The sequence below is a fragment of the Nannospalax galili genome, unplaced genomic scaffold (assembly GCF_000622305.1).
Source record: "Nannospalax galili isolate Female #2095 unplaced genomic scaffold, S.galili_v1.0 scaffold271, whole genome shotgun sequence".
NCBI classification, from domain to species: Eukaryota; Metazoa; Chordata; class Mammalia; order Rodentia; family Spalacidae; genus Nannospalax; species Nannospalax galili.
This window is the reverse complement of record NW_008331789.1, coordinates 3,548,822-3,564,486: the sequence shown is the minus strand read 5'-3', so window position 1 is coordinate 3,564,486 and position 15,665 is coordinate 3,548,822. Positions and strand designations below refer to the sequence as shown.

At 39.9% G+C, this 15,665-nt stretch overlaps 1 protein-coding gene across 10 annotated transcripts in view; it reads right to left on the bottom strand.

Moving 5' to 3' along the window:
* Ldb2 (LIM domain binding 2) overlaps positions 1 to 15,665 on the bottom strand; it is a 375,355-nt gene that overhangs the window by 209,422 nt on the left and 150,268 nt on the right. The window lies entirely within an intron of this gene.

Sequence of the window (15,665 nt, the reverse complement as noted above, 5' to 3'; positions counted from 1 at the left end):
AGAAAGAAAGAAAGAAAGAAAGAAAGAAAGAAAGAAAGAAAGAAAGAAAGAAAGAGAGAGAGAGAGAGAGGAGGGAGGGAGGGAAGGAGGGAGGGAGGGAAGGAGGGAAGGAGGGAGGGAGGGACGGAGAGAGGGAGAACGAATATGAATACATGGCTTCCAGCTCTTCCAAATGGGCTTCTCTTTAATTAAAATAATTCGAAATACTCCCAAATTATCTTCTTTCAGAACCTTGACCCCCCACATTAATTTCTGAAATGTCTCTTGATTTAACTATGTTACCTTTTCGTGTTGTAGAGAATTTTTGGAGATGTAGACAGCAAATACAAAGCTTTGAAACATTTTAAAACAATTGATTGTTAAGAAACAGGATTTAGTTTTATATCTGATTTCAAATTTTTATGCTTTTAACAATTATGGTCAAAGCGCATTATAAAGGCATGTATTTATTTGCTGGGTTAAATGAAGGAGGTTTCTCAAATGTGCAATAAAAGAATTATGCAGTAACAACGTCCAATTCATGTGCTTAATGAAAAGAAAAAAATAAACTTGGAGGTGGAGATGGGAAAGCGTTACCAGAGATTTCAGTGTGAGGCCTCAATAAATATTTCTTGGTTTTGTTTTAATAGCACTAAACCATGATACCTTCCATTTTAAAGAAATCAGCTGTTTTTGATTCTCTACAGACAGTTTCTAGCATTCCCTCTTCTGGTTGACAACCAGCTATTTAAATGCTGCTTTCATGGTATTGCGTTTAGATATATTCCTGACTTTACACTGCCCTAAACATGCCACTTGTAAGCCCTGGAGGCTTTATAGGTGTCTATCACCGTGTATTCTCTGGTAACAGTTGCTTAGCTACATTGCAAATCTTTTGTTCTTTGCCCATGGATCAATCCCACCAGGCCTCCAACAGTGCGAGCTGTTCTTTTGATTGTCCCTCCATATCCTCTGCCCTTCCTGCTGATAAACTCAGCATGCCCTATTCTAACTCAGGAACTCTGCATCGGGTTGATTTTTGTGTCATGCTAATGTGACAGTTGTCTAATATAACTCGGGCCTCTCAAACATACTCACTTTGGTTCCTCTTTCCTATTGGAGAACTGTCTCCTGAGTGACACTGTATGCATGAATATGAATATACATTTTCTTCTATATGGGGTGACACAATTATTCTGTCTGTCTTGATGCCTTACTCTACTACACAGACATTTACCTTTACAGTTTGACAGACTTTTCAGTCCTAATGGTTACTGGCTCTCCTTAATGAAACCCATGAGGTTTATTTACAATTTAAAAAGCATTATTCTTCCTATCATAAATATAACTTTCATTAACAAAAGCAAAAGTGCATAGTGGAACCCAAATTTAATGTGCAGGAAAGACTGCCAGTCAGAATGCACTTGTGGCCAGAAGTGAAGCTTTAGCTTTCTGAGGTAATCGGGAACATAATTTGATAATTCTGAGTAGACACCATCAAGTTGGCCCAGTTCTTTTTTACTTGTAATTCATATATTTGTAGACAGAACTATGGAATGTTTGTCATCTTTCCATGGATACTCTTTGCCCGTTATTTTATGACAAAACATTCCATTTTGGAAAACTATATTCTTGAAAGATCTTCCTTTTAAAGCACCATAAATGGGTCAGCAATGTGGGTAAGGTACCTGCCTCCAAGCCTGATGGCCCCTTGGGTAGCAATGGCCTTTCTTCTTTGGCTTCATGGAACACTTGGCCCCTGTCTGACGACAGTTCTCAGCATTCCTTATATTGCAAAACAGTTGCATACATTTACCATATTTGTGACTGTGAGGGTCTCCTAGACCCCCACTGCCAATGTGTGCACCTGCATGATCCCCTCTCCTTGATCACATGAGGGACTTGTGACTATGCTGGAATACCATTCTCTGAAGACATTATTAAAGTTCCTCATCAGATGACTGGGAATTCATCAATAAAGAAATGACTGAGTTGGCCTTATGTAGGCAGGTAAGCCTTTAAATTCTGAGCATTAGAGGGAAGAGATTCTCCTACTGGCCTTGGAAAAGCAAACTGCCATGCCATCAATAGACACAGTCAGGGAATAACAAAAGCTTCCAAAGCTGAAAACGTCCCCCTAGATTTGACCTCCATCAAGAAAGTGAGGACTTCCCTCTTTAACCATGGGAAGGAGCTAAATTCTGCCAGCAGCCTTTAGGCTCAGCTAGATCTCAGCTGCAACTAACACCATCCTTAGCCTTGTATGAGCCTGAATCTCTAGAATGTCCAGATAGCCTGCTCTAGACTCCTGACCAAGAGAACCTGAGATAATACATATGTATTGCCTTAAACCACCAAGTAATTTGATAGGCTGTCATTGAAAACTAAAACCCCATCAGATAGGTTGTCTCTAATGTTCTGTACATATTGGATTTGATGGAGTTAGTGATTCCAATTGCACTTGACTGTGGATTATTTTGAAAATATTGCAAAGAACAAAAATGCAATAATATATGGACCATCCATGTTTCTTCTAGATTATTTCCAAAGAAAAAGAGATTAAAGAACCTTTTTGCTAATCACTACTGACTAGAGTCTTGCAATTGTTTTTTTAAAATGATATGTATTCCACTTCTAGAATTAAGCACCTGGGTTGCTTTGAATAAGTCCACTTCCTGATATGTTAACTAAATAATCATTGCAGCCACTATTTGTTAATAGACTCTCATGCACCAGGAAGTGGATGTGTGTTATTTACCAATACCATTATACCAATGCTAGATAGGCGTTGTTTTTATTATATAAATGGATATAGTGAGGCTCAAAGAGAATAGGCGTAATACCCATCATCATCATCATCATCATCATCATCATATTGTCACTATAGATACAGGTATGATTTGAAGTCAAGCTCATCTGAGTCACAACCCTATGCTATTTGCCTTTAAGTACAGGCTTAATGTGTGGTACTCTATAAGAGGATCTTTCTGGAAACAGTGAGATTTGAACCACACAAGGAGTTGGAAGGATCTTCCTCTCTGTCTCTACAGAGGTGACATCAGAGACCCCATCAGTCTAAATGTCTCCAGGACAAGACAAGGGCAGGGACCCCTGGTAGGCAACTGTATGACCTGAACACCCTCTTAGAAGAGTGAAAAGGAGTCAAGTGTGAACTTTCTTAGTGTCAAAGAGAGTCTCAAGGCCCATTGGGAATAAGCATAAATCTTCAACTTTGTCTAAAGTTGAGCAAATTCACAATGACAAATGTAACGGCTCCTCTAAATTGAAGTTCATCTCTTGGCAGTTTGGGAGGCTTGGAGAAAATGCCAGCAACAAGGACTTGGAAGGAAATAAATCTTTAGATTCTCTGCAAACACGGAGAGTTATTGTGGAAGACATACGGAGGATCCCATACTGTGTGGAAGAAGACAGCTTATAAATGTCAGCTTTGGAGCAGCAATGTCAGAGGGAGCTGGGCCATCTACACTGAGCTGCGAAGGGAAGAGGGAGCTGGAGGTACCCATGTTCCATGGAAAGCGGAACGCTAACTATTAACCTGTGCTGTTCTGGGAGGGAAGGGAAGAGGGAGCTGGAGGTACCCATGTTCCATGGAAAGCGGAACGCTATTAACCTGTGCTGTTCTGGGAGAGGTGGGGAGGGAAGATACTTTCAGGATCAGATCAAAAGTTTTTTTTATTCAAACAGCTAACAGTTAAAGAGTCTCTATTATGTATAGGGGCAGCTAAGCAGTTGGATGGTAAAAGGCCACAGCACAGGTCTATAAAGAAGAGTTGAATCCCACCCCATCCCAAGAACCTCAGTTCCTTCATTATACCAAGTAATGAATATAAGCTCTGCTTGGGGCAAGAAGTAAGACTATCATAAGACACTGCCTCGCAGCCCTACTAGGCAATTTTTAATACAAACTTCCTCTGTTGCTGTCAGGTACAGTACTTAGAGAGGGTATCAGGCACACATCTCACCCTTACCTTAATCAGATGGTCCTGATTTATCAATAACTTTTACAAACTGCAAACCATCATCAGAATTGTGGATTATTGTCATCTTAATTCTTTAACCAACCCCAAAGTTTACTGCTGGACATATTTTCAAAACTCAAGAAAAGAATTCACTAAGTGACCCCTGTTGGGAAGCTGACACTTAAGTCTTGGGCATATACTCTTCTTTAACTGCTTTTTTTCTCCCTTTATGACTATGCCTAAATCTATGTTAAAACCTTTTCCTAATATAAACTCCAACTCTGCTTTGTACTGAAATAAAATACCCACTAAGCATTTGATTCTCTTTCTGCAAATTACAATATCATAACTAGAATTACTTAGTTTAGACTGAAAGAAGAATCCATACCTGTGCCTCTTTTTAGACACAACCACTGATAATCCGGAGAATCCTGAATTTCACTTCTTTTCCAAAGGGAAGAAAATAATGAATAAAATTATGATTCAAAAACAAGGAAAGGAGAAAGAGAACAGTATAGTGTATACATTCCTTATTTCCCTGGGAATGGGTCTTCTTCCAGATTCTTCCTGAAGGCACCGAGTATGGCAATTAAACAGCAGCCTGGTTGGCAATAAAGCCCAGAGCTTAAGAATGGCTGGAACACAACGAAAACACAACTGTCAAGAGACGCCAACAGGACCCTCAGGAGTGATGCTACACAGACCTAATGAGAAGTAAGGAAACTTCTTAGAACTTCTATAACTAACACCAATGAGGCAATGCTAAAGATCAGACTGGTTTTATAAATCTCTGAATATTTCCACAGCTGGCCCTACTTTGACTGGGCTGGTGGACCATTTTCTTAAATAAGGCATGGCGCTGGCCTGACATTAGTTTAACAAGGTAATTATCAAGTGAAAAATAGCTGCTGCCCGGCTGTGAACCTGAATAATAACTCTCATAATTACTGATTTTGGGCCTATCTTTTCAAAAAAAATAATAGAGCTCTAAGTACTACAACATTTATAGGAAATATATTCGGGTACAGTGTCTAGAAGTGTAGCACTATTAAGGATATAATTAGCAGTTTATTTACATAATCAGTCAAATGCTGTTTATCATTTCTCTCATGGTCCTATTGAAAGGAAGCAAATAAGCATGAGAATGCTAACTTATTTTAATTCAAGCAACCTTGCAAAAGTTGATTATCGCTAATTTTTTCAAAGCCTGAGAGTTGAACTTTCCTAAAGGCCTTGGCTGAAAACAAAATGAGTAGTCATCTGTACGAAATTCCAGAAGTACTCCCCTCACAAATGTGACCTAACAAATATTTTCACAGGAAATTTTATAAGGACAAATGTGTCCCTCTGGTAGCTCACTTCAAACTGCGAAATGCTTTTGAAGCTCCTATTAATTCTGGAAACACATACGTGGATAGTTGTCCTTCATCTGAAAAGAATCTCAGGAGGTGGGTTTGTATTGGAACATGAGGGTCTGTGAAGAAGTCACTCCGTGACTGAGTTGCCTATACTATTAGATGTTGAAAGCAGGCGCCTGTTCTTTGTATTGTTCTGTGTGGTAAACGCATTCTGACATAGCAAATGATGTATTTTTCAAGATAAAACTATCAAATTTCAAACAGGATTATTCAAGGTCAGGAATAAATGAGACCTAGTGATGTTCACATAGGTGAAGGTAAAAATGATGTAATGCTTTTCATACTCCAGATAACCTGGAGAACAGATTCTGTGTGTAATTGTGTTAGATTTCATAAAACAGCATTGCTTTTATTACCATGCTCCTTAATTATTCTTTTAGGTCTTTTAAATGATGACTGTGTAAGTGTCAACTGTTGTCAAGTTCAAGTCCTTCTGACCTGCTGAGAAGTCAAAGATACATATTGTGACAGGGAAGTTCCCATTCAAAATGAGGCTAAAGAGAGCACTGAAGGAAGAAGGGGCTTCACAAAAGCAAACAGGTGGAGCACAATGGTTGTGTGAAGTAGATGCTCCTAGAATGATGGTGTAACATAACACTTTGTAAACTTGTAAATGCAAATGTTCTAACAACACTTCCTTCCTTGGTTAATCAGTAACTAATGAAATATACCTTGATAGGTAATTTTGTCATGGAATCGCTACATTTTTACTGAAATTCACCTGAATATTGTGTAATATACTGAATACTAATTTAATCTGACTTCCACAAACACCTTTTTTTTTACTCCACTTGCATTAATAAGGCATACCAACTAAAGACATGACATGGATGTAAATAGTAAACTCTACATTGGTGTGTGGTACAGGATGCTTGAAATGGACTCATTCCAGTAGAGTATTGAGCAGTATTAGGGAACAGGTCCATCCGCAGAGGCAGGCTGCATCTATATGAAAAGGTGGGACTGTTGGAGATAGTGGCACATGTCTATGACCCCAGCAGCTGGGAGGCTGAGGCAGGCAGTTGGTGAATTTGAGGGCAGCCTGGGCTATGCTGTCTCAAAATGAAACAACCACCACCACCCAATAAAGAAAAGACAGAGCTAAATTGTATTTAAGGGCAATTCTATGAAGTAATAACTTAATTATCAATTAGCTTCTCCAAAGCACAAGGTGTTGCTCATTCATTTTTTTAAAACTATTTTATTTATTATTATTGTATTTTATGTGTATGTGTGTACTGCCTGCCTGTGTATAAGTGCACCTATGTTGTGCAATGCCCCCGGAGATCTGAAGAAGGCTTTGGATCCTCTGGAACTGGAGTTATGGACAGTTGTTAGCTGCCATGTGGGTGCTGAGAATTGAAAGAACCCGGGTTCTCTGTAAGAGCAGCCAGTACTCTTAACCCCTGAGCCGTCTCTCCAGCCCCACTCACTCATCGTTTTATCCCCAGGGCACAGAACGAAGGTACATGGAACATCCTTAAGTTTAATAAATAAGGAGGTCTTTGCACTGAAATTATGTCCAATAAGATCTGCCCAAGAAGAAGATTCAAACAGCTACTTACCTACTACATATTTTACATGACAATGGTTTACTCAGCCTTATGGGGTGGTCAACTATTTGGTGAAACATTGAAGTCATGCATGGTCCAATTTTTTTAAAAAAATCAGCTTTAATGCTATGGATTGGGTGTATGCATTTTAGTTTGAGTTCGTAATTTGAATGTCAGGTTCTGATTCTCTTTACAGACAAATCTGCAAATTTCTATATATTTGTCTCATTTTATAACGCAAGATGAGTTGTAGCAACTTGAGACTGTGACAGCGCAAATGTTTTAAAACACAAGGAAAACCGTATGTGTGATGATGTGCCTCTAGGCTAGATAACTTGTATGTTGGGTCTCATTTGTACTGTTTATTGGTGCTAGATTACTCAATCCATAAACATTGATTGAAATCTTTATATTTGTAGTCTGGAGGTGTAGCTCAGTGGTAGAGTGTTGGTCTCTCAGCCTTAGTTTTGACCCCTAGTACCACCAAAAAAATTAAAAAGTAAAACAACCTTTATGGTTGCAAGATATTATATTAAGGCATTTAAATATATTTAAGGTATACAACATGTTGTTTTTGTATAAAAAATACTGAATACTAAAACCAAGAAAATGAACATTGTGACTTCCTTACATGTTGATCTTTGTTTTTACTGCTATGGGTGCTCCTGAAAGGGACTCTTAGAAAGCTTCTCAGATGTAACAGAATTCTACTGACAAGTTACGACGTCGCACATCTCTACTACACTATGGTACCTTCCTTGTCCCTTTCTTTTTTATATATATTTTATTTATTATTTTTATTTTATGTATATGAGTATATTGCCTACATGTATGTGAGTGCACCCATTTGATTTTTTTTAATTAAAAAATTTTTTTGGTCTTTTTGAGACAGGGTCTTCCTCCGGGTCCTCTGAAAGAGCAGTCAGTGCTCTTAACTGCTGAGCCATCTCTCCAGCCCCCCCCTTTTCCCTTTCTTACAGTGTTGCTGCTACTGCATTACAATAAGATATATATATATAAACTTCTACCTCTCTTGTTAAGCTGCAAGTTCCTTTAAGGCAGGCCAGAGATTCCTTATTTATGTGTGCAATACCTTCCCAGTCTAATACAGTCAACTGGGAAAGGACTCACCATACAGACTTTGAACTTAAACTCGGGCAAACATTGGTCTCCCTTCCAGTCTTTGACTGAGGTGTTTCTTGGAGGGGAACTTATATGGTGCATACAGCTAGTCATGAGCAGAGACAAAGCTTTAGTGAATGAAAACACATTTCACATAATGTGTTGTATTAAGCACTTTTCTGTTGGTGTGATAGACTCCCACTACCAAAACAACTTAAGGAAGAGCTTATTTTGGCTTAGGGCTAGATGTTCATAATGGCTGGCAGGGAAGGCACAATGGCGGGAAGATGAGAGATCTCATCTCAACTACACACAGGAAACAGGGAGAGAAAACTAGAAGTGGGGCAAGGTTATACACTCTCAAAGCCCACCTCCAGTCACATGCTTCCTCCAGCAAGGCATCCTAAGTTCCATTACCTTCCCTAATAGTGCCATCAACCACTGACCAAGTGTTCAAATACATGAGCCTATGGGGTACACTTCTAGTTAAACTACAAGTGTCATGTTCAATTCTCATTACAAATGCTCTGTAATTTTCACAATTTCATATTTGAACGTGAACCCGGAGTTCTTCCTACAGGACTGTAATAGAGAAAAGCACACCATACACCCATGAATTTGAACTTCACAAGAATGAGAACAATTTTGAAGCACAGCTATTTTTCAATTTACAATGATTTGTCTTAAGGTGTTTCCTTAACAGTGGTGTTGAACGGTACGCATTCAGTTCATGAAAGCATACTTGAAATTTCAAATTCCAATTGTTTCCTGGCTTTGTGACATGGGGCATGGTACTCTCTTGCAGTGAAAATCAGCCATGTGATCATGATGGTGAGCAATCAGTTCACTACAGCAGATGGGATTGCTAAGCTATGGCATTTAGTAGGTCAGGTGAACTAAATACCTTTTTGATTTATGATGTTTTTAGCTTATAGTTGGGATTATCAGGATATATCTATATAACTATAATCCAAGTATTATATTACTATAGTTACATTTTATCTGGTGCCCTTACCTTCAGGAAAAAGTTCATGGTCAGGAACTTCAGGTTAAATTTTTACATTTATATTTTTTTATTGTACAGAACATGTATTATCTGAAAACAAGCACCAGTAGCAATGGCTATTGTTGTAACCATCAGAAAACTCTTCACTTTTCCTTTAAATCACTTTGGGGTAGAGTTGTTTTGGTTGGAGAATCTTGTGAAGGGTATAGAAGTAGGAATATAAAACTGAGAGCCAGGGAATTATATGCACCAGGGTCGCATCAATACCCCAGTCACACAGTCTCAAGAAAGCACACAATGTCTCCTTCAGACCTTCAAAATGACCTCACGAAGGCAGTCAGAGATCTGACTGACATAACTCTATATGCCTCACAATTTTAATACTTTGAGGAAAAGACCCAACAACCACCCCAGATTTCATAAAAGCTTGAGCAATAACATATAAGAGGAAATAAAAACTTATCAACCTAAAGCATCCATCATAAATATGAGGGTAATTTTAACTTCACTTTGTATAGCACTTTAAGTTTATTCATAACACTTTTCTGTTCATTATCACATGTGATCATTAGTGTGGTAAGTATTAGAGATTGGAGCAGCTGCTCAATCTATTGTTATGCCAGTTTTCAACTTCTGATACCATTGATTTGAAACCACAAATGGGAAGAGGTTAGTCTCTTTTTTCTCATTCATAAATCTGTCAGTTCATCTAATTGTTGTGGGCTTTCTCTGAAGACATTTTTTAATGACTAGTCCCAGATTTCCCATTAATATCACAAGAATTCTCTTTGTGAAACTCTTGGTTGAACATACTAATTTAAGGTAAAATTTAAAATAAAATGATATAAACATATTCTGAAAATTTTATGACGAACTGCTTTCCTCCGAACAGCTATCTGTTGTTTGAAATGTGTGACAGCAGGGGCTCTGCGTTATGAATGAATGAATGAATGAATGGATGGATGGATGAATGAGAAAAGTAAGAAATGAACATGGAATGGAATCAGCAGGGGCTCTGCGTTATGAATGAATGAATGAATGGATGGATGGATGGATGAATGAGAAAAGTAAGAAATGAACATGGAATGGAAGTCTGCTTTAATCCTAGCTTAATTTGCTTCAACTCTACTAAACCTTAAAGAAGTCTTCGGTTGAAAAGGGTCACTGATTAAAATCACATTGAAGACTGGGAAACCCAGCACCACTTGAGACAGCTCCTGTGGAGGACTGCACTGTTTAGAGTCATGGAGACAATAACATCCATGTCATTATGCAACAGAGATGCCACAGTTGCAGATGAGAATGTAGTCCTGTATCAACCATCAAGGGCTACTCTGAGGAAGTGTATCCCTTCTTCTAAGATAAAGTTTTGGATACAGTCAAAGTCAGTTTCCTAACATTGGATTCTGAGTAAATGAGATACAGAGCCACAAGTTGCATGAACAGGTTGCTGGTGTTCACTGAATTTTCACCAGCACTTTATTCTATGAGAAAAATGGGGGACAGGAAATCATACCTTCTGATGGACAGGTGTCATAATTGTAGTAGTTTGAGGCTTGTTTCTTTAAATCTTCATCTTTTGCCACTATCAATTTTCATTCCCACTGGTTACTAATTACTTAAAAAGACAGATCTGAGCTGGCTCTAACCAGCCAGAGGTTCTTCTGCTATGTGCCAAGTGATAGCATGAATACTGGAAAGTGACCTCTATTTAATCCCAAATGCCTGTTATGCCGTAGGTCTAACTTAGTCACATACCTAGCCATTCAGCCACTCATGAATAGCATTCTCTGTTTGCATCAGGGCTGGGCATTAAGCTAACCCACATGTGCATCTCATTTCACTTTCCTAAGCACTGGATTTGGGAACATTATTATTATCTTGAATTTGCAGATAAAAACAACTGAGGTTAAATGCATTCGAGCAGCTTATCTAATATAACACCATACAGTCATGGTGAAGTATGGATTCAAAATGATTCTATGTGAATTCAGTCCATGGCATGGTTCCTTTGGAGAGGAAAAATAATATTCAGGGATCAAAATTACTTTATGGAGGATGAAATCCCCAAGACTAACTGTCACGTGCCTTTTGGGATAACTCAGGACCTGCAAGAACTGGCCCTGTGAACCTGGGCTCTTCCGGGTTTCAGGAGGATATTCATAGAAAAGACACATACTCAGATTCTGGTCTTGAATTCCCCTTACCCAGTGTGTTGCAATGCATGATCCTTGATGAAACTTTAAAAAATGGCCACATTCATGCCACAGAAGTCATTAAGTATGGTGTCAAAATGCCTTATGCTTATTATCCAGAAGTGATTTTCCCAGAAATTTATTTTTAATCATGTGATATGCTATTAGAGTGAGAGAGAAAATGAAGGAAATGCTTTCTGAATTCCTCCATGGCAACCACAATAAAAATACAAGGGGGTGAGGTGAGCCAGTCACGGTGAGACAGCCAGAGAAGCTACTTGACTGCATGAGATTTCACAACCTTGGGAGAATACAGCTAAACACACAACCCATAAAACACACATTATAAGACAAAATTGAAAAACTGAGTCAATACTGCAGTTATCAGAGCTTTCCAAAGAAAAAGGGAGATAGGGGCAGAAAACAAACATAAAAGAAGCAGGGGGCTTTGAAATGTCTCCACAGAGGGACCAATTTGCAATTCAAGTTGCCTAATGAAAGCTGATGACTGTGGACAATAAAGGCATTGATGGAGGCAGAATTCCTAAATTATGAAGTATTGTTGATTGTTTTTTGGAAAGTGAACTGTCCCCCTAGCAGCTACAAAATAATTTTTATTGGTGTGACTGGGAAGGTGTGTGGTCCTGCCACAAGGCCTCATTTTAGGCACAATGTGGAAGGCAAGCTGGGATAACAGGTGTCTCAAAGACAACTGGTGGGAACTTCAGTCCAGAATTAAAATTATACACACTAGCTAAAGGAATAATCAAAATTTTATCTGAATTGTCCCGGGTCTCAATCTAGAGAGAGCAGTAGGCTCATTGGATTTCAATCAAATAACAGCAGCTAATATTTATAGAGCATTTTCAAAGGGCTGAAAATGCTGCTAAGAACATTCAATGTATCATCTTGCCCAACCTTCACCTCTCCGATAAAGCCACTGATGCGCCCAAAGTGACTTACTCCAAATGTTGAGTTCAGGTATCAAACCCAAAGTCCCCTCTCCCCAAGAAGCAGGCCATCAAGGGCAGATCTGAGACAAATCGATGTTTCATTAGTTATATCATTTCCCGCAAACATCGGCTGGCCAAGTTTAATGAAGTGTTCTGGAGTTTTTACCTCCAAAGTACAGAGCCCAATATGCTTTCCTCTTCCCTGTTTCCTCTTCCTGTCCATTCCTCAGAGACCAGAAGTGAAATACAAGCATCTCTGTAGCACAGCTGAAAGCAGGGAAGCCCAGAATCTAATCTTGTTGGGTTTCAGCAAGACTGTACACCAGAGAGGTCCTGTGGGCGCCCTATCTGGTTAGGGTCGCTCTGCACCAAGCTCCACACTCTGCTTCCTACCAGAAAGCCAGCATCACCAATGCCCGGAAGGCACAGAAAGTCAATAGTAATAAACACTGGTGACCATGGGCTTCACATGGTCCTAGGCTCTTTGATTTTAGTTTTTGCCACAACCGAGTGATGGTAGTATTGTGGCCACTCTGCACATGGAGAAAGGAGGTTGTGTCTATCCTGCAAGGCATGGACTACAGCCCAGCAATCCTTGCTTTAGCTCTTTATACTTTTTCCAACACTCCCTGCAGCCTCCACCTTTCACACACAGCACATGGTCCTTTGGATCTTTCCCTAAACATTGCTCCCAAGAAAATGTTTCTTGAATGAATTGTGAACCCCACACATATTTCCTAAGAGTGCAGCCAGTGAAGGCCTGATCACTGGCTAGGTCTGCTGAGGAGACTCCTAGCAGCATGTCACTTAGATGACTGTGAGAAGTCATGAGAAGGCAGATGAGTAGGGAGCACACTTTAGCCACACGCCTAAAAGGAGCAAAGGAAAAATCAAGATTCTTTGAGTAGTGGGCAATCAACCTAATCTAACAAAGTTTCCTCTGTTCAAGACAGAGAAGGACTAACAATGCACCATGCAGGATTAGAATCACAAAGCAGGCACAACATTCAGACTCTGAGGGCCTACAACCCTGGTTTCCTGGGCATCCTATTTTGAATAAAGGCATGGTGATTATTTGTGACCTTATATCTGTTACCAAAAATGTGCATGTCAATGAAGTCATTACTTTGCCCTTAGTTATGGGGTAATGTAGGGACAGAATCTCATTCCAAAATCAGAAAAAGCTCATGGGGCTCTGTTGTAGCTCAGTTGGTAGGGAGCTAACATACTTGAGGCCTTGAGTTTGCTCTCCAGCACCCCATAAACCAGATGTGGTGGCACACACCTTTAATCCCAGTATTCCAGAGATGGAGGAAGTAAGTTCCTCAATTACACAAGGAATACAAAGCCAGCCTGGGCTACAGGAGATGATGTCACAAACACAATGAAAATGAATCTTCAGCTCCTAGAAGGAATTTCCCATTCATCATCTGCTTCCCTCTGGAGAATCACATAATTCCAAGAAGAGCTCCAACCCCACACTGCCACCCTCTCCTTCTACTGAAAGCTGCACAGGGCAGGCAAGTGCCTCTAGTGTGGGACAGACAGCCCAATTTCTACCTTTGTCCATTCTGCACTTCCCAACATCAAGCACCGCCAATCTCCTACAAAGACGTGCACAATCTCTACATGAACCTCCAGTGCTCAGTTTATGCTACCTGGCATCCTATCCCACCGGGAAAGGCAGAGTGGGGACTGGTATAGGTGATACAGCAGGGTCAGAAAAGGTACTTTCTGTAAAAAGGGAATGCTGTGTTATCCAAAGTACAGTTATTTACAGAATCATTATACTGCTTGGGCTTTGCTTTTCTATTAGAGTAGATTAGACTATATCCTTGAATTTGTTTGAAAATTCCAGCAGAGCACTGACTATGAATCAAGTTTATCCAGTGTTGAAAGTCTAAAGAGCTCAGTTAAGGATTGTTTTGCTACTGTTACACTTGGTGAAATAAATACTTCCCTAAGTGTCTATTGACTTACTCACTAACTGAAAATATTATCGACTACCTATGATATGTGAGTTTTTCATTGGTCTATGAATTCAGCAATTAGCAAAATAGAGCTGGAATTCTAATAAGGGGAAACAAATAAATAATCAAACACATACTACAGGGTAGTTCAAAGACAGACATGCTAGAACTAAACAGACCCTCTAAAGACAGATGAGGAAGGGGAAGAAAGTTGTTTCTAAGGAGAGGTTGGAACCACCTGAGATATTTCTTACTTCTTAGCATGTATAATTGGGTGAGTTTTCTTATAACTACAAATCTAATAGGTAAGTCTTATTTTCCTATCAGAAACGCAAAGCCTTCAGCTTCCCTGGGAGACATCAAGGAAAAACCTCAGCTCTCAGCCCAGGGACAGTCAGGCATCTTCCCAGCCTGGCACAGCGTGTCTGCGTCGGAATGGGTTAAGGTGGCAGAGTCTGAGCTTGGAGTACCGCATAAACAGCATGTCAGTTTTTCTAGGCAAGTTTCATCTTCGCTGTCTCCCAGCCCTGGGCTGTCAATCAGCTGTCACTCGTCCACACATCAGCCGCGTGCGCACATCACCAGGCTGTCAGCGAGGCTGCCGATGAGACCCGGCTCCAGTCTGTCAATCATCTTTGTTTCTCTTCTCCACTCGGGAAATATTTTGGCTCAGAGAAACAAAGAAACCTGGGCCACTATGGCTCACAGTCAGACATTTCCTCTCGTGCATGGACATCCACTTCACACTGGCGTGGATCCTGCCTCGCCCTGAAAGATACAGGGTGCAGGGTCGACAGAGGGAAGAACAAGAATCTATTTTACTGGCACAGGCTTTAGAACTGTAATTGTAGTTCCCTGAGCAGATCCTGATGGATCCTTCAACTTGACAAAGCCCAGGAACATAAAATAATGATAATTTGAAGTTATCTGAGCTCCGAAATATGTGCCTCAGAAAATAAATGAGTGGATGAATAAACAAGACAGCCCAGAGGGGTGATAACTGCTTGGGTAGAAATTAGTCACCATTGGCCAGGCATCCTTTAGAGACGGCAATGTTTGCTGGACTACTGAGCTCATTTCTCTCCTGGACCTTCTGAAACACAGCTTTAGCCTGGGGTGGCTAGAGACACTCACACAGGAACAACGGAACCCCATGAGCAGCATGCCACAGCTGGTCACAGGCATTTCACCAGCCCATTGTCTGACATAGTGTCCTACTCATTCAAAACATTTATCATATACTCCCAGACACTTCAAAGCCCACAACACCCAAATCTAAAGAGATGCCCCTAGAACAAGTTTCCACAGGGCAACAAGCCTGTGATGGCCTGCTTTCTTCTCTGTGACTATTAGAAAATCACTACATGCATATATTAGCATAATTAATTCATTCATCATGCGATACATCAAGATAGTACTCAACTCTCTCAAACATCCTCATATTCAAGACAAAACAAAGAAACATTATTCCCTGGTGACTTTTGAATAG